This window comes from Castor canadensis, chromosome 6 (assembly GCF_047511655.1).
Source record: "Castor canadensis chromosome 6, mCasCan1.hap1v2, whole genome shotgun sequence".
Lineage (NCBI taxonomy): Eukaryota > Metazoa > Chordata > Mammalia > Rodentia > Castoridae > Castor > Castor canadensis.
In genome coordinates, this window is record NC_133391.1 from 76,853,605 (window position 1) to 76,878,747 (window position 25,143).

The 25,143-nt window shown below is 45.0% G+C and overlaps 1 long non-coding RNA gene across 9 annotated transcripts in view; it reads right to left on the minus strand.

Moving 5' to 3' along the window:
- The window catches only part of LOC141424136 (uncharacterized), a 179,684-nt gene that overhangs the window by 38,767 nt on the left and 115,774 nt on the right, over nt 1-25,143 (minus strand). For 8 of the 9 annotated variants that reach the window (XR_012449031.1, XR_012449027.1, XR_012449029.1 and 5 more), the window contains exon 4: nt 22,839-22,928. The exons of the other annotated variant lie outside the window; for it this stretch is intronic. This is a non-coding gene — a long non-coding RNA (uncharacterized lncRNA). The remainder of the gene's footprint in view (nt 1-22,838; nt 22,929-25,143) is intronic. 9 annotated transcript variants of the gene reach the window in all.

The following is a 25,143-nucleotide window of genomic DNA, read 5'->3' on the forward strand; positions in this document are numbered from 1 at the left end:
AGACCTCTGATTCTTTCCCTCCAAAACGTACTTTGATGGACCATGACTGTGGTGCAGCAGCATTTGTCAACAGTTCAAACTTCACATTTTATGTGGATGGCCTGCTTGGGTTTTCCTACAGGAAACTCTTCTCATAGCTCTTGGCAATTTGTAGCACAGATAGTAGGGAAGGCATTTGGAACATATTTCCTCTCTTAATACTCAAGACAGACAGCTGGGTGTGGTGGCTCGTGCCTGTGTTCCAACTACTCAGGAGGCAGGGATCAGAAGGATTATACTTCAAGGGCACCCAGGGCAAAAAGTTTCTGAGACCCCTCTGCCCCATCTCAACAAACAAGCCAGGAATGGTGGTACACATCTGTAATCCCAGCTATACAGGAGGCATAGATAGGAGAATTGCAATTCAAGTCTGGCCCCTGGCAAAAAGTGAGATACTACCTGAAAAATAACTAAAGCAAAAAGGGTTGGGGGCATGGCTCAGTGGACCTGAGCTCAAAACCCAGCACTGCCCCCCCAAAATAAAGTAATAATAAATACTCAACATGGAAAAAATTTTCCAATCACCTCCAACTTCTGGAAGATTCAAAACCTGAACGAAATCCATCCGTAGCCATAACTATAACTTTGCCTGCCTAAGGCCCAAATACTATTAGCAAACACAGTGTTAAAACTAGTGCAAGGTGGGGATGTAACTTGGTGGTGGAGCCCTTGCCTGGCATGCACAAGGGCCCTAGGTTCAAGCCCCAGCACCAGGAGACAAACACTTATCAAAGTACTGTGACAAAAACAAAAAGTTTACAGAACTAGTGTGCAATTAAAAACAGTAACAACAAACTACAGAGAGCGGGGCGCGGTGGCTCACCTTGTAATCCCAATCCCCACAGAGTTGTCCCCCTAAATTGTCACATTCGAAGTTTTCAGCAGCAACAGAATGCCTCCCTCCCAACTCACTCCTCCCAACAGTCTGGGGCAGATATAGGAAGTAAATGTGGAAGCGCAGGAATTGCACCAGGGTTCAAAACCAGGGTCCATCACCCCAGTACTCTTTTTTCTGACTTCCTGGATAGTCGCATGGAAAAAATAGTTTCAGAATGAGTTTCTTCATTTCTCGATATATTGAGCTGCTGTCACCGACAGCTTGTCCTGACTTAGACAGGAGCCTGTGTGGGCTTCTACACTAATGTAACTACTTGCATGAAAAATAATTCCGGGGGAGGGTCCTTTTGGGAGGGGGGAACTTGATTTGCCTTGGTTCTCTACAACTTGCAGTTTTATGACTTGTCAAAAAAAAAAGGCAGTTTTTACTTTTAAAAACCATGTCTTGAAAAGAAGATGAATATTCTGTCGTTTCCCTTTTAGCTTTTTGGTGAATGTTTCTTTTAGATCATATACTGGCAGGCGGAAGAGAATAAAAGGATGGATTCCATTGTTTTCCTCAATTATAACTCGATCACATAACATATGAACGCGGAGCTAGTCAACTGGACATGCACCACGAAGCTGCAAAAGGGTCCCAGGCGTTACACAACCTGCACTGAGGGGTTGGTGTCACACTGGGGCCAGGGCCGATTCTGTAGCCTTGGCGGCTAAGCAGAGACCCTGCCCTGCATCCTGGTCCAGCCATGCCTTCCACACCTTGCATCAAAGCAATCCCATTGCCAGAGGGAGGGGACACTTCTTCCATTGACGGTATGTCCTCTGCATGGCTAACGGAATCGTAACATTCATAACCCAAGGGCCAGGAGGACACTGGGTAATTGTAGGTTTATAATAAACCTAGTTAAATTCGGAGACTTTAATTGATACTTGCAATCTTGAAAAAGGGCTTTCATCAGAGAATGGTCTTCCCTCCCCTCCCCAAAATGCAAATTATCACCAAAACAAAATCGGTGCCTAAAATCTGTAATCCTGCCAAAGCAGCCCATATGGCAGGAGTAGTTAGATGGCAGGGGCTTCTGGAAGCTCAAGTTCCCTAAAAATATCCGTAGCATTCCTCTTTAAAAAGCAAGGGGGTCATCGAAGGAATCAAATACGTGGCTTTTTTCCTGGCCAGCTTTGAAAAATCATATTCCAGAGGCTGTGTATCTTATCTTCCAGTCCATGCTTCCAGCAGGGCAGAATTACTGCAAGTGCCTTTGGATTGGCACACGCTTTGAACTATTTTACTTTAGAGAAAGAAAAATTGAGCAATCTTGGAAGAACTCCATATTCTTCTTTTGTCAAAAAAAAAAAATTTTTTTAAGTTCCTTTTGAAAAGTTAGTTAGGACTTTGGGCAGGAAGGAAGGGTTTGGAACAGTGGTCCCTGGGCAGATTGGGAGAACGTTAAACACTGTCCCTCCTTTACCTTTACTTAAAGATTAGCTCCATCCCAGTCCCTGCAAAAGGACACTACATAAACTTCACTTCTGAGACTATCGTGAGGAGTATTTCTGTAATCGTAGTAGCATGTCAGCCAGATCTAAAAGACACTTATGTCTGGAAACTCACCCCAAGGAAGAGAGAGCCCAAAAGGTCAGCAATGGGCTAGACAGACATTTGAGAAAGTCATTTATTTCTTGACTAGAGTCCCCAGGAAAAAGTACAACTTAACAAAGCAGTAAAAACGGTATTTCCACCTACACAGGGACCTGTGACTTGAGCCAAAGACTATTCCTAGGTAAAGTGGTCTGACACACACCATGCCAGGTCAAAAAATACGTGACACACAATGACTTCTGCATGTTAAGTGCAGACAGCAAGCTGCAGAGAAACGGACCATACATATTCTGGTGTAATAAGATAAATGAGGTCGCCATCTGAGATGAAAATTTCCCAGGTGATCTCTTGAGTACAAAGCTTCCTGTGGAAGGATATACAAGGAATTTCTACTATTCACAACAGGGCAGGAGGTAAGAGAAGCGGGGAGAAGGAATTAAAAAAAAAAAAAAAAAAAAGAGGGCTCAAGTGGTAGAATGCCTGCTTACCAATTACAAGGTTCTGAGTTCAAGCCCCAGTATTGCCAAAAGGGGTGGGGAGCAAACTGCTATTAGATGGACAAACATGTATGGCATATATTATAGAAAATTAAGACTAAAACTCTATCTATGGTTTGATCTCAATGTGCAAACATTGAAAATGTACATAGACAAGCACTATCAAGTGACACATATGGTGCGCTTTCGGGATCAAAGCACATCTCAACAATGAGGAATATGACAGATTCTCTCCCTGCAATCAGTACCTTTCACAAAACACTGGTTAGGTACAGAAAAGCAAGGCAAAAATGACATGCACTTTAAAAGCAGGTCTGGGACACTGAAGAGAGGCAGAGGTCTCTGGGACACAACCTAGAGAGTTCCGGCCATGCACACAAATGGGACTTTTCCTCAGGTGGTCTGATGTTTGTGACCTCCCAAAAAGCTGGAGACCACCACACCAGAGCTGCAGAGCAGTGATGCACGCGGCTCAATCCAATTTGAACAGGTAAAAACAGGTCCCTCCATCCGGCAAGACAGCAGCAAGATGCGTGCTGTAAATGGTGCGTAGGAAACTGATCAGAAAAAAAAAACCAAACAAACATTAAGGAAATAAAATATTAAAAATGTAAATGTGACGGAAATTGTAAACAGCCTAAAGCTCCTCTCCCTCCGGGAACAGCTGTGTCTGCTAATCCCTGGAGGAGTCCTCCCTGCCATCTCCCTTCCTTCCTTCCTCCGTCTCTCTCTAATAGCTCCCTTGTTCCTGCTGGACAAAACTAGCCCTTTGTGGCTGCTCTCAGAACAACATTAAAAACAGGAATAGGGAAATTGTAAACAGGAGGCTTCTGGCCTACAGGCGAAGACACACACAGGCCTCTGAGGCCTACTTCATGCTAAGCAAAGAAACAGATCTTTGTTGCTAAAGGGATTAGACTGCAGGACCTCGGAGGCACTGCTGAGGCATTCAGCTGGCCTGAGCAGGGGCTTTGTAAAGAGACACCTCCGTCAGAGGTCTGCGAGTGAGCGGAAATCATTCATGCTCTTTACACAATCCGGGTAATGTGATAGCACTGGACTGCGAAACGCCTCTGGTGAGGCAGGCCCGATCTCTCGGAATGGTAAATGCTTCGGCAGCTAATTAGAGGGTGGTATAATTACCTTCGCTGACTTTTTTTTGTGGGGCAGTGGATGTCCTCTACCCTCAACCTTTGGTGGGAGTGACGTTAAAGTCAGGGAAGCAAAGTCTTTCCAAGTCAGCTCAGGGTTAGTCTTCAGCCTTCTAGAGCTGACATATATTATGCAAAAGATGGAAGTCCCTGTGAGGCATCTTAACATACAGCCAGTGACCACTTTGTCCCCACACTCACCAGGATGATGAATGCTCCATACTGCCTTATTCTGTCCCCTTGGCCTAGAATGTCCTCCAGCCTGTCTATCTGATTCCTATCCATCCCGTAACTGCTTTCACAAGCCGTCCTTCCTTGACTCGCCCTCCCAAGCTAGGCGGGCGTCCTGCACATCTCCCACTGCATCCTCCATACATTGTGAGACTGTGTGGGTCTGCCCACCCACACAGATGAGCACCTTGAGGGCAGCGGCTTATTTACGTCTGGATCCATAGTGCCTGGCCCTTAAAGGATGCCCCAGTCTGTGCCAGCAGGAGAATGAGATGGGTGGGTAATTTTATCTATCAGTTCCTAAGGCGGCTGGGAAGACTGTATCTACCTGTTACAATGACTTGTAAGAATTTTATGAAAAAGAGAAACCACACAAAATACACTGTGGCTGGTTAGGAAAGAAAGACGGAATCCTCCCAGGAGAAGAAGAAGTGGCACAAATGTTCAACAGATTTCTGACAGACCTGGCTGGTCCTGATCCTTGTTCCACAGTCTCCTTAGCTGAAGAGGGAACTCTCACCAGTAGGTTGGAAATGCTCTTTGGGTTCCCATATGTAGTCTCCAGATCCAAATATTAATTATGGTAACAGCTGTTGCAGACTTTTAAATAATTTAAAAAGGCACAGTGGCTCTTGTCTGTAATCCCAGCTGCTCAGGAGGCAGAGATCAGGAAGACCAAGGTTTGAGGCCAATCCAGGGGGGAAGTTAGTGAGACCTCCTTCTCAACAAATAAGCTGGGTATGGTGGCATGTGTCTGTAATCCCAGCTATGCAGGAGGCATAAGTAAGAGGATTACCATCTGAGACTGGACCAGAGGGAAAAAACTCAAGACCCTACCTGAAAAATAACAAAAGCAAAAAAGGATGGTGGCATGGCTCAAGCAGTAGAGCACTTGCCAAGGAAGCTTGAGGTCCTGAGTTCAACCCCCAGTACTGGAAAAAAAAAAAAAAGTGCATCTGAGCTAAGGGACCCTTCCCCTGGTGCTATCAGATCATTCTGGAGGATGGAAAATTCATTCTGCCAGAAAGGATGGCTGCAGGTAGATGTGGGGTTTGAGTGACTTCCTGTGGAAGGAGCCCTGATTTCTGTTTAGTAGAAGGCAGAATGGCAAATACGATGGACACAGCAACAACTCTAAGAAGCCTGCTGTTCTTTTCCACTGATGCTGTCAGATTTCTGGACCATGCATCACTATGACTTGAGCACCATTAATTGTTAATTCTCTCCACTGTTCAGTCTCTCTGGGCTACTCTCTTCTCACCATTGGCAGATGGGACTCTGCTCTTACATTATTACACTGCCTGTAAAAGCAGCTACGTATGGAAGCAAGAACACAGCAGTGAGGGCACGGGCTCTGTCTCCAATTCTTATTCAAATTCAATCATCCATTCGACCAAATAGTGCCAAGCACCTACTATGTGCTACATGTTGTGCGAAGCGCTGAGCATACAAAGATGAATATGGCATCCGAAGAGAGTTAAGCTCTCTTGACCAGACTGACATATACCAAGGCAGTAAGAATCTGTACAGGGCACTGGGGAGCATAGGGGAGGGGAGCAGCAGAAGAACTCCAAGAAGGCTCCTGAAAAAGAGGACTTCATCCTTGTCAGATCCTTCCATCAGATCCTGGAGGGAAAAGCAAGCCCATAAACATACATGGGACAACTGAACAAATCTGAGTATAGCCTATATATCAGATAGTATTATTGCATGATATTAAACTGGGGTGATAATGGCATTGGGTTATGTAAAAGCATCCTTATTCTTAGGAGATTCATGCTAAGCTGTATGTGCGTAAGCAGTGTGGTATTTGTGAGTTACTTTCAAATAGTTTGGAAATACCTGTGTATACATATGTATGCTGGGTGGGGGATCAAAAAACAATATGAAGGTGTGTGAACATTCAGTATACTATTCTTTATGGTGGAAAAACTCAAAATAAAACATTTGGTAAACAATTTTAAACATATATGTAAAAATACATGTCAAGGGCTAAACATTGCTCTGGAAAAAGAAAAGACAGGGAGCTGTTAGTCTGATAAAGACAGAGAAGGAAATGTGCCCCAGGGAGAGGGTATGGCTGTGCAGAGAATTTGGAGACAGTGGCTAGGATGTTCAGTGAAGGCAGGGACCTCATCTATCTTGTCCCCTTCCAGATTTCCACATATCAAATTGCTCCTGGCACTTGCACATATTTATCAAATGAAAGAAAAAGTTAAACAGCATCATTTACATGGGGAACTGCATGCAGATCATTCTAGAGGGAGCAGGAGCAAAAGGTTTGCATTAAAGAGAAAGAACTGATTCAGCTGCAGAGGCAGGGACCTGCTTGTGGAGGCTTTAGTATGTTCTGCCAGAGTCTGGGATGTTATTCTGTGGGACTGGGAAACCTGAGCAGGAGGTTTTCTGCTCGGGTTTCAGATTAGCATGGAGTGGGACCATCTTGGCAAGTCAGGTGTCATACGGAGCGATGGAACACAGGCCAGGTTGCAGGAAGCAAGAGTAACAGACAGTATGATTTTGGCCTCCTTAAACCCAAAGTCCTGATTTCTATTGGCTTAATTTATCAAGAGACTTATTACCAATATAGCTGTGAGCTCTCTGTGATAACAGGCAATAGAGGTGGTTGACTGGGTGCCCAGGTTCTAGTCTTTCCTCTCTCCACTCTCCTGTCTCTGTGGTTGGCTCTGCCTGCAGGCTGCCTTTCTTGCAGATGGTTGTAGCAGTTTTCAGAGCAACATCAAATAGTGAGGGCAGCTGTCTCTTGTATGTTTTGCTTTGTTAGCAAGGAAGAAACTTCCAGAATCTTCCAAACAAACTTTCCCTCCCATCCCATTGGCTCATTCCAAAATCAATCATTGTCAATGGAATAAGATTACATGCTTAGCTCAAAATAATAACTTATACACAGGGAGAGTCAATTATGATACATCATCACTCAAAACCTTTAAGAGGCTAGCTAGGAGACCAGGCTAAAAGACACCAGCAGCCTAGGTCATGATGGCAATGAGGGATGAAAACAGATTCAAGAGTTATTTAGAAAATGAAGTGGGTAGAGCTTGAAGGAGAATGTGGAGGAGGAAGAGAAAGAATGGAAAGACACCCTCTTCCATATTTCCAGCTTGGATGAGTGGATAGCAGGTGTCACTAATTGAGATAAGGTACACAGGAGCAGGAGAAGAGGGTTTGGGGAAAGTTGGTCAAGAGAAGGTTCAATTTTAAGAACCTGTGGGCCTCAGGATAAAGGCATCAGGCAATCACTGGAATGCATGAGTCCATCCATCATCCTAGACTGGTGGTCCATGGCCAGACATAGTTCTCAGACAAACTTTGGCCAAGACATTTTTAAATAACTGAACCAATACTTCATCTCTGAGAGACTGTAGCTATGATCATGTATTTCTGGCTTCTGTGGGAAAATGAGCAAATCTAGCAACAGTGGTCCTTGATTCCTACTGTCAACAACTGGCTAGAGCCCAAGAGCAGCCACCACCTCCTCTCCCCCTTAGCTAAAAACAGCCATGCTGTGGTCTGCCACACTCACAAATCCATTTCCCTCATTGACTCTACCTGCCTGGCCCTTGAACGCACTTCCACTTGATGCCCCTGCTCAGAATTTGGGGGAAGAGGTCTGAGTTGCTGGCATCTAAGAGGAGGCCAAAGCCCTAACTAGAGACACCATCTCTGGCAGACAAGGTAGAATGAGAGGGGCATCAGGGAGGTATCCATGGAGCCATCAAGTTTGTAGAACTGCAGGAAAGGAAATTCATGTAGGAGAGAGTAGAACAGAAGCAAGTGGAAGAGAAAGTTTGACGTCTCAAGCATCAGGGGAAGAGAGCTGGAGTTGGAGGCAGTGCTCATTGGGTCAAGTGCAATGCAGAGACAAGGAGAGAAGAATTCAAGAGAAAAGGCCCTGGGAGATGGTGCTCCAGGTAGCCTTACGTGATGGCACAGTGAGGGAAGAAGCCAGAGAGCAATGGGTTGAGCAGAAGATGACAGGTAAGTGGACCTGGTGTACACTGACTACTTAGGTAAGAAAGAAGAGCTTGAATGAAAGCTAGAGAGAATGTGGGGTCAAGGGTCAAGGTTCCTGTGAGGATCGAGAGATCTGGACAGCTCCCCTTCCTGCAGAAGGAAGCTGGTGGTGATAGGCAGGATGCAGAAATGTAACACAGACGGATGAACAACAAAACCAAGTTCAAGAGGAGGTGGGAGTAAAGTGAGGGGAGCACGAGAGTCAGGCATAGGTAGCTGGAGCATGAGGAAGAGGTGTGCAGGCCTCCAGGGCTGGTCCATAGGAAGGGACAATGAACTTGAGAGCAGGTGAGTGTGTTCAGAAATTTGATGGCCATGAATGGACCTGTGACAACAAAGCAGGGCCAAAATCAGTAACCATTCAAAGGGATACTCCAAGGTGTCCTTCCCTTTTCCCTTTGGTATGAAGACAGAGGGGAGGAGGAGAAGAAGACTGACTAGAGTCTTGAACTTACATGCAGCAATGGTGGAGGGCAGAGCAAGTCCTGGAGGCTGCTCTTCAAACCCTTGAGGTAGAGTTCCTACAAGCAGAGGTAAAGAACGAGCTGTACTATGGAATACACGTCTCCATGGCAGCAGCAACTGACGATGGAGGGCAGGCGTTCATAGCACACCACACACAGACTGGAGACTGGAGTCAATGCCTCCAGGACCTCTCTGAGCATCCTTGTTTGGATGAATGCTTTGGTCCTCCCCTAAGTTCAACTCACTCCACAAGGGTCCACAAAACCTATGATGGCAATAAACACAGCTCTACTCTTGCAGGTGCCCTGCAGCTCACAGATACCAAGTGGCTTCACCAAAGCCAGGGCGTGGGACCCATTCTTAGAACATCCATCCATCAAAAGAAAACAAGCACAAGATTTTTGTTTGCTGTTTTTGTTTTTGTTACAGACCAAGAGCAAAGTTGTCTCCTTTATCTACGGCCTCAGGCTTCTTTCAGGGGAGATAGCTACAGTGATTTTTAGGAGTCTAGTCTTTTCTGGCCAGGCTTTCTGCCTTGGGGCTCAGGCAGAGCACTGTCCACTGTCGAAGGTCAAGGTTTTTATTATGACAAGGATATTCTGTCATGATTCCAACCGGTGGAGCTCATAGGGCTGTGTAAGGTTCTAAGCCTTGATGGTCCTCAGGAGTCCACCTTCTGTAATCCCAGGTGGAAGTACGGAGGAACAGGCAACTACTCAACAGAAGAGCTACCCACTGCACACTCAAGCCCCATGACCTCTAACTCCAGATATAATCTCCAAATGTGCAGAGACGTTCTCCCCATGTGACAGAGTGATATCAACAGCCATTCCCAAGTATCCTAGTAGGCACTGGTCTCTCCTCTACCATTTCCCGCCTGTGTTTTAATTTCCTAGGAAATGATTATTTGGATTGTCTTTCTTCTGTGTCTTATTTATTTTATGGTAGAGTTGTTTTGAGACAAGAACAAAAGCAAGTGACATCTTTAAGAACAAATCCAAGAGAAGAAACGCGTGGAAAGGCACAGGCACCACTGGGATAACTAGGACTTAGATGATATAAAATTTCCATGTCTTAAAAACTATCTCTGATTTTTAAAATAATAAAATTCTGGTTATGGCATTGGAAAAATCACTATTCTTTAATTCTTCCTAAAAACTGGAAACATTAAAATAGAATCCAGGCAGGAGAGGTAGGCATGCTGGCATCCTTTTACTTGTTTTGAATTACATGGTTCCCCAGAAAGGGTATGGAGGCTTCTTCTTTCAAGAACATGCTAACCACCCAGCCGTCAGAAACAATTTTGGGGTCCTGAGGTATAGAGAAGGAGAATAGAACAGACCCTCCCTTGAGGTCACTGCCTGTGCAGAACACTTCTGGCTCTGCTAGCTAGCTACATGTACTCATTACCCTTGATCAACAGAGCCCTGCATGGCAGACAAGGCCACCCACGCTGGGGACACAGTAGTCCCTGTCCTCAAAAAGCTTGTCCTTTCCTAGCAGAACCAGATGCCCAGACAAACCACTCCAAGACAATATCACATTGTGAAGGTAGAATATTAACAGGAGCCCAAACCAAACACCACTATTCCTTGCGGATATCAGTAGGAAAGGGGGCCTCTCCCAGAGACCCTGGGGGCTTAACATGATTTTCAACACACCAGCCCTGGAAGTGAGTGTTCTTATCTTGGTGTTACTGAGTAGGCTGAGGTCACCAGGATATTGAGGAGCAGAGTTGAGATTTGAAGCCCGGGTGCTCTGATTCCAAAGTCCATGCTCTTTCAATACCAGGTTTTTAAGAGTCTTTCCCAGTTCTCTGCTGAGTGCTGTTTATTTGTACTTCTCTGAAGTCAATCTCCTTCATCTAGATACAGGGTCATTTGCATGTGTATCAATCGGACAGCATTGTAAACTTCAAGGCAGGAATGGCATTTGCTTGCATATTTGAGGGTGCAGGCATAATTTTTAGATAAGGCATGCCTCTCTGAGGAGGTGATGTTTAAGCAGACACCTGAAAGAACTGAGAGCAGTTCTTGAAGGTTTTGGGTATGGGAATAGCTCAAGCTGGGGGCACCGCAGCTACACAGGACCTATGTCAAGGAGCAAGTTTGAAGAACAAAAACTCTATCCTCCCCATCCCTGCATCGCACCTCTTACCCTGCTTTACTGTTCTTCAAAGCACTTGTCACTATTCAATATTATATTTGGGAGTTTATTTGTTTACTGTTTACACTCAACACCCTCCACCACCCCCACAAGACTGTGAGTTCTGTAAGGACATGCACTTTGTCCTCATCATTGCTGGTCCTTCGTGCCTAGACAGGTCTGGCACAAAGAGGGAACTCCCTACACAGTTGTTCAGGATGTATCACTCAATAGTAGTATTTTTATGTTCCATTAAGCATTTATCATGCACAACCACTGAGCTAAGCACTTTATATACAGTACCTTGTTCATCCTCATGAAAACCCTACTGAGGTGAACACCATTATTATCCCCATCTTACAAAGGGTGAAACTGAGGTTTAGTAACTTGCTTCAGGTAATTCAGCCAGTAAGCGAACCCAGGTCCACTAGCCTGAGCCCTTTAATGAAAACATCATTTTAATCTTGCTGAATCTATTACGGCCACCACAGTGTCATGCACACAGGAGGCCCTCAACAAAGTCATTGGGCTGAATTAAAAACCTTTAGTGCGGACAAGGGGACACACCCAAAAGGATATAATCTAGAACTTGGGAGTCTGCGTCTATTCACTGCCCACTTGGATTCTGTGGCACACTGCTAGTATCCCCAAATCCAATCTACTCCTATTGGAGAATTGAGAATATGGTGATCCATCCAGAGACTACATTTCCCAGACTCCCCTGCAGTTAGGTTGACCATATAATCATGTATTTGTCCAAATGTGAGTGGAAATAATGCAAATAAATTCTGTATCACTTGCTTAAAAAGAAATTACTCCCCAGGATTTCCTCTCCCATTTTTTGTGGGTTAGAAGCAGACATGGAGCCATGCTGGCTATGACCACACAGATAAGAACAGAGCAAAGGAAAGATGAGCACTAAGATGGAACAGCTTCAGTCCCAGAAGCAACTTGTGGGAGCCAAGCTGTGTACCTAGAAAGAAAAGGATGAAGGGACAGCAAGGCCAGAAGCAGAGAGACTATTGTGTCAAGCCTATTATAAGAAACCCAAGCAAGACAGTGGCTTTAGTGAAGGTGGCAGCCTCTGAAATGGTCAGGTATGGTCAAATTCTGGATATATTTTGAAAGTAGAATTAATGAAGTTTTCTTGGGACATGAGACAGAGAGAGGGGAGGGAAGGAGAGATGTCAAGGATGACTCCAAGGATTGTTGGCCTGAGCACTTAGAAGAATAGAATGACCATGAACTGAGGTGGAGGAAAACTCAGGGTGGAGCCTAACTTTGGAGAAAGATCAGGAATCCAAATTTAGAGATAACTTAAGAGTAGAGGTCACCAGAGTCTGGACCTGGAGTCAAGACTGCCTAAATATGAATCCTGACCCAGACATTTAACCCCATGACCTTGATCAAGTGACTTGAATTCTCTGTGCCTGGTCTCAGCTATAAAATGAGGACCAGTAACACCCCTGCTGATGTTAGGAGGAAACACATGCATTCCTCACTTTTTTTTGGTGCTGTTTGATTCTTTTAAAAAAGCTCAGAACATTTGAGGTTGGGAATGGATCTTCCCTCATGTCTATGTCTGCTTATCCCATCTCATATAACACTAAGCCCCCAAGATTTTGAAAGGAGAGCTGTGGCTGTCTCCTGTGGTTTGGGGACAGCTGTGAGGAAGCTTTCAAAGCAGCTGGGATAGACATCTAACCAGAACATTTTCTTCACCTCAGATTCCTGGCAAAACAAGGCCTGCAGTTAGAAGGGAAAGGTTTTAATTACCAAGCCACCTGTCCAGCCATCTGAAGCCAGTTCCAACCGTTTGGCTGGCTCCCTGTGGGCAATGGGGCATTTAGGGGGACCATGCTTAGAGTCCCTAATGTCTTTCACGTTTCACCACACTGTATAATCAAGGAGAAAATTAAGAGCTGTCTCAAGGTCCCCAGTATGTCTCCCCTTCCCCATTTGTTATTAAGGCTAGAGACAGACATTGAGGGTTTGGGTCATACAGAGCTTGAATTCCATCCTTTCCTTTCATGTGTTCAGGATAGAGCAGCCCCCTAAAACCAAATGATCATATACTCTCCAAAGCTAACTACATTCCCTTAATTTCCTCTCCAAACCAAGATAAATGGTTTCTAAATTATAAATTGTCCATTGGCTTTTTTAGACTGACAAATATATGAAAGATAAGTTGGCCATATTCAGACTTATAAAATAAAAATAAAAATTAACAGAAATTCCTAACTTCCAACATCAGAGAGAGAAAGGAAGGGAGGGAGGGAAAGAGGGATGGAGGGAGGGCAAGCACAAGTAATAAGCATTTTTTAGGGGTATTGTTTATTTAAACCACATATACATATACTTTCCAACTTCATTTCGGCACCACCACCACCTCCCCGCCTTCTTGTTAAGGAATAGACATAAACCACAATACAGAATGAACCCAAGTATGAAAGGTGCCAGGTACAATTAAATTGCAGAGGGTGGTAGAGATTATTCATTATTCATTAAAACTGTCTCTCCTTCTTCCTGGGCCCATAGGTAGGTCACACTTCCCCACCTTCCTCGAAGTAAACTGTGGCCCTGTGACTGAGCTCTGGTCAGAGGAACATGGGCAGAAGTGTGTCACTTCCAGACCTGGCTCATGAAACCTCCTGCACAATGCACATCCTCGTCTTTCTGCATGGCCTTGGAAATCACGTGTTGAAGATGGCGGAGCCCCAAGATGGAAGGAACCTGGAAACTTGAATCACTGCTTAGAGAAGAACCACCCGCTGATTAGGAACGTCTAGGGAGAAACCGCCCCATATGTTTAAGCCCCTGTAATTTCCATGTTTATCTGTTAACAACAGCTGTTACATTAATTAACACAGCTTGACTCTTATCCCATGTCTTCCACACAGCCTCACTGTGACATTGCATACTGAGTTTTCACAAGACCATGTCAAAGATAGAAGTTGATTATCAGGCTAATCACAACCAACATATACTGCCCGAGGGGAAATTAAGCCCTTTCAGTCTCACCCTCATAACTTAACTAAAAAAGAGTCACTCTCAACAGGAATACATTATTCTTTCAAATAGTATGGACTGAGAACACGTGTCATCTTTTTAAAATGAATAAATCACATTTAGCAAGATAAGAACTCCTAAAGAGATAACAGGCAGAAATTAAATAATGCATTAGCTTGCAATCCTAGCAGAAAGAGCATGCCCTCTAGTAACTAGGGCAGGGCCATCACACATACTGTTCCCTCTGCCTGAAACTGTGGCCCTACTTACCCTCACTCCTACGTCTCTTTCAGACCTCAGCACAAGCATCCTTCTGAGATGTCTCTGTTACACTTTATCAGAGCACCGTGGGCCTTTTCTTCTGTGTAATTTCACATTTATGTGGTGATTTTCATCAGAGCACGCATCTATATCTGAAGTTTTCCTATGTATTTGAACATGCGGTTGTTATCTGACTCCTCACAACCTCTCTCGGGTCCCTGAATGTCTGGTCCACAGCCATCTCCCAGTGCCTCCTACAATAGTTCAGAACCCACAGAATGTCCTCAACAAATGGGCTGAATGAATAGATCACAATGAATGATAGTTATTTCATTGACTTATCCAATCAGCCCAACCACTCGGGTGACTGTTTTCTAACTAATCATAAATTCCTATCAGATATGGAGAGACACCTGTTAATACTAATGAGATGTAAAACCATGAGCAAGACACAAGTGATCCAGAACCCGAAAAAGGAATTCACTACCTATTCATTTTGCCTGGCAAGTATAAGTTTAATGTCTTTTCTATACAAGAAGCTACTTCAGGTAACCTAGGGTGATATCAGAATGAATGAAATAGAGGTTCCTATCCTCAAGTAGTTTACAAATCACATCGCAGGAGAATATGCTAATGCAATAATGGCCACCTTCTCTCTTTCCTTGTAGGCATGGCTCTTGCCTAGTCCTGGACTCAGGGAGAGGATGACAAAATAAGGAGAAAAACTTCCTTGAGCTTCAAAGTTGACATTCCTGTTGGGAATGGAATGGACCCAGGGCATTAACACTGCGTGGAAATACATGACAAGAACAGAGCTTCCTGATCCCACACGAGACAAAAGTCACCCCCAAATCCTTCGAACAGGATGAACTCCAGAGGAAAAAGATACTGAAAAAGTTCCACTTGGGCCAGGCATAGTGGTATATGCCTGTAATCGAAGCTGCTCCAGAAGCAGAGGCAGGAGGATCGTGAGCTCTGGGCCAGCCCAGATAAACTTAAAGAGACCCTGTCTCAAAAAACAAAATATAGGGCTGGCGGAGTGGCTCAAGTGGTAGAGTGCCTGCCTAGCAAGCATGAGACCCTGAGTTCAAACCCCAGTGCTGCCAAAAAAAAATTAAATAAATAATTAAGTGAAAAAATAATTTTAAATAACAAAATACAAACAAAAGTACTGGGGGCATGACTGGAATGGGAGAGCAGGAGGCTCTGGGTTCAATTTCCCATATCACAAACAAAAACAAATAACAACAAAACAGTTTTGGTGGGATTTGGAATTCTGAGTCAGGGTGACAAAGCCCTGGGGAAGTAGCCTGACCCCAGTGAGGTAGAGCTGCCTAAACACAGCTGTGCAGTCCCCATGTCGTGTCATGATGTGGGGCAAAAGGAGGCTCCCAGGAGTCTAAGGAAGACAGAGATGCAGTGAGGAGAGCAGAGGCCTTGCAGAGGGAAACAAGGATGGAGGTGGCAGTCACCTGCACATCCTGCTGACAGAGGACTGGACAGGAAATGTGCATTCCAGCAGATGCCAACGGACGGGAGCTGACTAGATATATCACGCCGCAGGTGTCCTGGCCCCAATCCTCCAGAATCTACAAGCTGCCTGGGGAAAGGGAGGGCAGCGGGGATCTGGCTGGCTTGGAGATGTCCCTGACCTAATGATAGTTCAACCCACGATTTTTCAACTTTACAATGGTGCAAAAGCAATCGGCATTTTGTAGAAACCAAACTTCAAATTCTGACCTGTTCCCTGGGCTAGCAAACATGGTAGGATACTGTCATCATGCTGGAGAGTGACAGCAGGCCACAGCTCCCATCAGTCACACGATCATAAGAGGAAGCAGCAACAACTCTGTGGCGTAGTGTGTTGCTAAGCTACAGTATTCAGTAGGTCAAGGGTACGCATGGCATTTTAGATTGCTATTTTTTTGCTTATGATGTGTTTATTAGGGAGTAACCGCATTAGAAGTTAAGGACTATCTTTATTCACAAGCAGGTGAGGAGTTCATATTAGAAGTTAAAGAAAATTAAGTTGAGGTGAGCACAGTGGTGCACATTCATAGTCACAGCTGCTCCAGAGGCTAAGGCAGGAGGATACTTCAGTCCAGGAGCTCAAGACCAGCCTGAACAACATAGTGAGATCCCAATTCAAAAGAGAAGAAAATTAGGCCATGGAGTGGTGGTGTACCTCCGTCATCCCAGCTGCACAAGAGGCTGTGGGTCAGGGGATAGCCGTCTGAGGTCAGCCCCGGGCAAAAGAATAAGACCCTATAGGAAAAGAAACTAAAGCAAAAAGGGTTGGAGGCATGACTCAAGTGCAGAGTACAGGCCCTGAGTTTAAACCGCAGTACTGAGGAAGAAAAGGAAGGAAGGGAGGCAGGAAGAAGGAAGGAAGGAAAGAAGGAATGAAGGAAGGAAGGAAGGAAGGAAGGAAGGAAGGAAGGAGGAAATTGAGTTTGTGGCACTATGAAAATGTGCAGAGTTAAGGCTAGGACTAACACAGCAGTTAGTCCTAACTAAAGGCAGAGCCATGACTGGTGAGGACAGCTGAGCAGCAGGAAGTCATGCAAGGCTTCAGGAAGGAGTGAAGGGAAGCGAGCCCTCAGGTTGGGTGGAGTTTTAAGACGTGACTGTAGGAAATAATGAGACCAGAGAAAGGCATTTCAGAAGTGGGGAAGCAGAGGCAGGAAAGCTTTGGTAAAACCTGGGGGTGTAGCTCAGTGGTCCGGTGCTTACTACCATAAATGAAGCTCTAAATTCAATTCCTAGCACATTTTTTTTTGTGTGTGTGTGGTACTGGGTCTTGAACTCGGGGCCCATACCTTAAGCCACTCCACTAGCCCCTTTTTGTGATGGGATTTTTCGAGATAAGATCTTACAAACTATTTGCCCAGGCTGGCTTCAAAACTCGATCCTCCTAAGTAGCTAGGATTACAGATGTGAACCACCAGCACCTGGTGTTCATAAAAATTTTTTTAATTAAACAATGACTCACCTGACTTGTTTATAGTTCAGGGTTCTGTGCAGATGACAGCCCCAAATCACTTATCAGATAGCCTTAAATAATAGAGCAAGGAGACCGGCTCCTGTCGTGGGTAACAGGGAATCACTAAAGGTAACTGATGAGCAATCTGTGCTCATCAGACACAGCTGGCATGAGCTGGAAGCCAGAGAATGAAAGGAGAGGGCAGCGACCCAGACAAGACACAAGAGAGCAGAAGTGCAGCAGGAGCTGTGGGATGGAGGAGACCTGAGACAGAGGTGGGAGTACTTGGTAAGAACTGATGGTGGGGAAGCAGGAAGGCCTTAAAGACAGATGCCAGGGAGGTGGTAAGGCTGAGGGGGACATGGAGGAAAAAGGCAGGATTTAGGCTGGGAGAAGACTATGTAGGTTGAAAATAGGGGCTTGGATCTTAGAAAAACAGAAAAACATCAATTTTTGACATCTGTTGTCAGAGCAGGCACGTATGTTAGTGATCTCTTAACTACTGCTTCTCAAACCTGAGAAGCATATATGTGAGCTGGGTGCAGAAGAATGATGAGTTTGAGACCAGCCTGGGCTACATAAAGAGACCCTTTCTAAAAAACAAACAAAAAATGTGTGTGTGTGTGTGTGTGTGTGTGTGTGTGTGTACATCACCTCGAGAAAATCAAATAATAAATTCTCTCCCAAAAAGTATGTCAATCATTTAAATGCAAATTTAGCTTCAAAGGTCTGGGGCCTGTGAGTGCTTAAGTATGGAGTGTGTGTGCAGGAAGCCTCTCAGATAGAACTTACAGAAAGAGAAAAGAATTCCAGTTTAGAATAAGGAGTGGTGACACAAGAGGAGAAAAAGTTACATGATGGGGCAAGGTGACGAACGGAGAAGGTGACTGACACAAGTGTCTCAAGCATCTCCTGGGCCTGGGAGGCCAGAGCTGTGCCATTTACTCCATAGGGAGGTGCAAGTGTCATCCCTCCTTGTCCCAATGGGAACACTGTGGCTCAGAGAGGTTGCCCCAGGTCACAATTGGGGCTTATATAAGTAAGTCCCAGAGCCAGGACTTGGCCCAGGTTGGCGTGGTCCCTCTCTATGTTACCCCATCAGCAGGCTGGTGAGTCTACAAAGGCCTCTTTCTCCAATGCTGCTGCCACTGTTTGATTCGCGTGGCTCAGTGTAACATTTGCACATTTACATCAGCCAGAGCTGTGCAAAGTCAAACAACTGAATTCTGCTGTATAAACCAGAAATTATTCATTCCCATTTTGAAGATGATGAATTGAGGCGTACTAGGATTACACAATCACGACTAAAAACTCAGCTCTCCCTGACTCCAGGTTCAAGGCTTTTCCAACAAGTCCACCCAACCCTTCTTCTGTCTGTGTGAAACTGCTGTCAATATACTTTCCTCCCTAGGCCAGAGGGACTTCCCACCATTTGCCAAACACATGTCCCCCACCTTGCTCTCAGCCTGGTGGACACAAGATACCATTTAAGCCAATCTCAGAGTCTAACCTGTAATCTTGGTGTCAGTTTGGGGGCTAATAGCTGCCTTGTAACTCTAAGAGGTGCACCAGACCTCCGGCAGGTGCAGACAAGCCACAAAGAACCCCACTCTGAGTCTTCGCCTGTTGGAACAGTCCCCAGATCATAAGCCAAACTGCATGCAGCAAACCATTCATCAGGTTCTTAGTTTTATCAGGAATGCTACAAAGTCTTTAAAAAAAGAAAAAAACCACTTTTGTTTCGGATGTTACAAGGACCATCACAAGGAACTAATCAATTTATTCTTCTAAACCAAGGTCTGTTATATGGCATTATAACCAAGGCCTGAAATACTGTTATTTTGCAAGAAGAGCATTCTAGAAGCAAGGGTTTAAGTGTCAGACAAATAGCATTTACTTCAGATTCTAGCCTACATCCCCTTTCATTTATGTTAAACATGGTATTTTAAAACCATCACAACTTTTTTTCTCTATCTAGAAGCCAGACTCTCAGACTTTCCTTTCTCATGGATTCCTACAGCTCTGCTCTCCTCCCTTTCCCAGTTTCCTGGCTAATTTATACAAATGCTTTCATCTGCACCATGCTCTTCCGTGTTCAGCGCACCATGAGGAAGCTTGAGTTCTTTCTGTCTTTTCCCATGGAGACCCCCTTCCCCTAACAAAGTCAGTCTGAGTGAAATGTGAAGGAAGGAGAGTCATAGGACATCATAATGGCTCAGGTGGGACACAGAAAAGCCCAAGCCTAACTGCAAATCAGCCACCTCTCCCCATAGTCCTTCAGGATAAGGGACACAAGAGCACAAAGCCAGACAAAACCACACTTTATTATTGGCTAGGGTTGGCTTCAGGCCCTGAGCAAAACTCAAGCATAGCTGCTGGGCTGTGAGTATCCCCCTCGGTCTAGCAAAGTGGGAATGCCTTCCTTGAACTTAAAGTCCACTCTCAAAACCAAGTCAGAGCCTCCAACAAGGGCCAGTAACAACTTCATGACACACCAGAGAAGCAAAGAAGCAAGAGAAATGGGGCCATGGACCCTGTTTAGAATGGAGAACACCTAGACCACCTCTCTCTAGCCACTCGAGGGGATGAATAGATGAACAATCGGAAAGAATGAGAAAGGAGTAGTAAGAAAAGGACAGTCAGGAATCCTCTGAGTAAGATCCAGATGTTGGTCCAAATGACCTCAGCTTCCTAGGACGGAGTGTGGGCAGGGTCAGGGTGCCCCTGTCTCTTAGCCTCAGGAGCAGAGTCTGAAGGTCCCTGTAGGAAACAGGACTCAGACCTATAGGGTAGTGGCCCCATGAAAGGAGGGTGACAAAAGCAGACTTTCTAGCAGCTTGAAGGCTGTCCCGGCCTTCCTCAGTCCTTCCTCACACAGGCTCACATTGTCACCCTCTCCTCTGGACAGTGGACCTGGGAGGTATTCTTTCCCCCATACCTAGAAACGGCTAACCAGGAAGGCATAGGACCGGAGAGGGATCCCAACTTGCTGTCCTAGACAGCTATGTTGTATGGCTGCCTCAGTTTCTAAACCTTCAATTGCCCTGTTTTGTTTATTCTTTTTTCAGCTTTACCGAGATACAATAAAAACACAATTGTATATGTTTAACTAGTAAATGGGATGAGTTAATGTATGTGTCCACTGTAAAATGATGACCAGGGTCAAGTTAATGAGCACGGCATCACCCTACCCCATTCCTTTTTGGTTGCAGGGTAAGAATGCTTAAGGTCCACTCTCTTAGCAAATTCATAATACAGTGTTATTAACTATTGTCACGCCTGCTATTCAGTATATATGAGAATTTACTCTTCTTACAGCTGGAAGTTCATATGCTTTGGTGTACATCTCACCACTTCTCACCCCCACACTAGACCCAGCAACCACCATGCTACTGTTTCTACGTTTGAATCAGTTTTTCTGAGCCTTAAGTTTTGAGTCCAGCTTTGCCCAAAGGACTGAAGGAACAAAGAGAACCTGGGAGGGGCTCAGCCATGTGCCTTCTCCTCCCTCCAAACCTTCCCTGGTTTTGGTCAAGCAAAACCAGGTCACTTCAAGATGCTTGCCAGGAGGCAGCGAGCTCTAGTCTGCTGTGGATTTCCAAGGACAATGAAGTCCAGCCTCCCTATTTCTTGTTGCCTTTCCTTCGCCACAGCTGCTGGCCCTGTCCTCCAAGATAATTTGAAGTCCTTCCTCATGTCAAGATAGACTCACACACAGAGCACGAGGAGCCAGGCTAAAGGACAGGTGACAGAGGCATTGGCCTCGGCAAAGGTCACAGGCAGGGCAAGGGCTGGTTTCCTTGGGGACTGTTCTCATGGAAAGACATGGTCCCAGGGTTCATGACAGGCCACTTAAATCAAGTGCCCATGTCTCCTCTTTCTCTACCCACCCCCACTGCACTGTATGAGTTTCTTTGCAGGAAAACACCATTGATTTTAAGCCACTTTCTGTTCACTTCTTCACTTCCGAGGCTCTGGAAGTTGTTATGGTGCTTGAAGAAATGCTAGAAGCAGAATTCTTAAAAATAGTAACAGATTAGAAATTTATACCTTAAACAAATTATTCCAACAGATGGGATTTAAAGCATTTATTATCCCTCTCTGGTCTGGGACTTTCCAAACACATTTCCAGCCGGCCAGACTGGGAGCTGTTTGATAGTACCTCTCTGACCAATTACATACTAATTAAAAGACCTCAGTGTGCACTGGAGGTAGCAGCTTTGCATATGGACTTTAATTACTGGGCCCTAGTTTTGCCAAGAAAACACAAAGGGCTTTTCTGGCTGGATGGTGAGGCTTAGTGTGCACACATGGCCTGCATGGGAGGGGAGGGTTAAGAGTGTAATCCTAAACAGGAAATGGGGCCTCCCCCTGTAATCTCCTAGAAGTAACTATGTCCCAGCGTGACCCCCAAATCCCTGCTTCACATCCAGAACAAAGGGTGTCCTAACCGGGCAGGGAACAGCCATCCTGAACACGTCGTTCAGTCCTGGGCTGACTGGACTGGAACCGTTTTGTGCCTCTCTGGCCTTTTTTCTTGATTTTGGATCAGAATCTCACGTCTCTTCCTAGGTTTCACAGAGCCTGGGCAATCCAGTGTTGATTTTTGGCTGTCCAGAATCCACTCCTGGTCTCCTCATGCCATCCCAGAGCCTAGTGCACAAGGCTGAGGCAGAGCTACACCTCCTGCTCCAGAGAAGGAGCAGGGAGCCAGTCCTGGTCAATCAGCACAATTTAGCCCCTCTGGCCCTAGTGTTTGGTTCAAAGATAGACATCTGACCCAAACCAGCACAACCAGCATGTCTCCCAGGGTGTATGAGGGGCTCACATTTGAGAATAGTGTTAGAGTAGAGAGTTAAGTTGGGTTAAAAGGGTGCAGCTGTGCTGTGGAGTTACAGGGAAGAGCAGATGTGAAAATGGAAGCAACCCGGGGGAAGAAGAACTGAGGGAAATGGGGGAGACCAAAATTCTTCTCCCCTCCCTCCCTCCCTCTCTTCCTTTCCTTTTTTCAGAAACAGGGTGTCACTATGTTGCCCAAGCTAACCTCAAACTCCTCAAACTCCTGAGCTCAAACAATCCTCCTGCCTCAATCTCCCAAGTGGCTAGGGCTATAGGTATACACCACCATACTCAGCTTACCTGAAGTATTTTTAAATGGTTCAAGATAGTAGTAGAAAATAAGTCTCATCGTCTATTTCCTGCCAACTCCTTATATGGCGTCATCAGTTATTTTAGCTTCCTGTGACTAAATTCCCCCTATTTCTATGACAGATTAAGGCCATTTGCCAGTATCTAATGTTAGCCAAGTTCTGGTAACACACAAATGGAAAGCTTCATGTGAACATGAAGAGCGGTTACTACTCTCTGGAATCCCATATGCAGTAGGCAGCCGTCAAGAATTACAATTATTATTTTTATATTCCTTTTAGAGTGTCTTAGGAACTTACAGGTCTTCAGAGAGAAAGCTGTGGGAGTTTGGATGAGAGTCACAAAGTCATTTGCTCTAGTCCAAGTGAAACCTTTTATTAGAACTTCAGAGTGAAAGGTGGAATATTAATTCAGGATGTAGAATAAACAGATGATACCTTAAATTTATGCAGCCTCCTTTCACGACAATCTGCAACTGATCACACATGTCATTTGATCATCAGTGTCTTCTGTTACTAGAAGTTGTTCTGGGGAGTGAAACACAAATAAAGAAAATGAATGGAAAGATATGTACATGGACACAAGCTTAGGCCTCCTTTCTTAGTACCACTGTTAACATAACTCTAGTTAGATTATTTATCTAGAAATCTTTCTTGTAAATCTACAACTTTGAAACTGTAATTCATTATGGAACCCAAACTCTACCTCTTGCAGCCTGACTTCTTTCTATTGGAGAACCAACCTGTGCCTCTTCTCCAGTGCCCTGTGCTGCTTCCTGCCTCCTCTCTCTCCAGCCAGGATCCTGTCTGCTCTGGCTGCCCCTCTGCTCCCAGGGCTCTAAGGTCTGACTTCCTAAAGGTGTGGTACAGTTAGCTCCAGTGGGGGAATTTATCTGGAGGTACTGGGTTTTGAACTCAGGGCCTCATGCCGGGTAGGTAACCCTCTACCACTTGAGCAATGCCCCCAACCCTTTTTGCTTTTTAGATAGGGTCTCACACTTTGCCCAGGTGTGCCTCAGGCCTTGATCCTCTTACCTACAGCCTCCCTCTAAGCTGGGACCACAAATGCATGATACCCAGCCTAGCCCGCTTCTGGTGGGGAATTTTACTGGTGAGAAACAATTCAAGGCATGGTGGGGAAAAACCCAGTTCCCACTCCCTTCTCCCTCCAACTATGTGGAGGCATTTCTGCCCTAAAAATGGCTCATTTTGAAATGGCAACAATGTGAGAAATCCATGTACCTACTGCCTCTTCCTGGGCCTCATTCAGCCCCATCTTGGGATTTCACCTCCAAGACAAGTGTCAACACCTGACAGGGTGTGAGCACCCTGCTTTCCAGAGGCCCAAAACTAAGATGTAGTGTTCTCTAGCCCAGCATCCCTCAAGGCGTGATCTGTGAACCACCTGTAGCAAAGCCCCCTGGTTCCCACTAGAAAGGCAGATTCCTGGGTCCATCCCAGAGATGCAGGTTTAGTAGGGTTGAGGTGGATTCTAGGAATCTACTGTATTAATATTCTCTGATTCAGGTTGGTCACAACTGAGAAAACAAACAATAAGAAATGCTGGTGAGGACTGAGGGAAAAAGAAACATACACTACCAGTGGGAATGTAAACTGGTATAGCCACTATGGAAATCAGTATGGAGGTTCCTCAAAAAACTAGAAACACAACTATCTATGAACATGCCATACCACTCTGAAGCATATATCTAAAGGAGTGTAAATCAATGTACAAGAGAGATACCTATATATTCTGTTTATTTCAGCTCTGTTCACAATAGCTAAACTGAGGTGCTCAACAACCAATGAGTGGGTAAAGAACATATGGCGTACATATAGATATATATTACTCAGTCATAAAGAAAAATGTCATTTGCAGGAAAATGGATGGAACTGGAGATCATCATGTTGAGTGAGATAAGCCAAGTTCAACAATCCAAATCTCACATCTTAGACCTAAAATGATGACAATGATAAAAACTGGACATGAATAAGAAAGGGTCACGTTCTGGGAGTAGGGGGATCAATGTGAGGGGAAAGGGGGAAAGAAGGATATAGAGGGGTGAAGAGACTTGAAGTCTGCTACACACACACACACATACACACACACACGCGCGCACACACACACACGCGCGCGCACACACACACGTGCACACACACACACACATATGAAACCAGCATAATGAAACCCACCAAATGCTGTTGGGAAAAGTGGAAGGAAGGAGTGGGAAATACGAATATAATGGAGGGGTGAACTTGTTCAAAGTACACTGTATGTATGTGTGAAATTATCACAGTGAAACCCTTTCAAATTATTTAGGAGTCATTGATTCCTAAACACTAAAACATTTGAACCACTAATCCAAATTGCTTCAGTGTATCACAGCTCTGCAGAAAGGACTTTCTAGACACCCAGACTAGAGCAGTGGGGTCCTTGCCCTTTATTCCTCACTTTTTCTGGGTCCTTTGCTTCTGTATCTGTCCTTTCTTTAATGATCCCACTGTTTCAGGTGGCTCATATCCTTTCATCTGAGATACCATCCAAGCTTTCCAAAATATCTCTCAATTTCCCCTTCTTCCAAAATGGAACTAAAATTGTGGACCAGGCTTCAGTACAAGAAGTGGACATTCTAGCCAGGCACTGGTGGCTCACACCTATAATCATAGCTACTCAGGAAGCAGAGATCAGGAGAATCACAGTTCAAAGCCAGCCCCAGGCAAATAGTTTTCAAGACCCTATCTT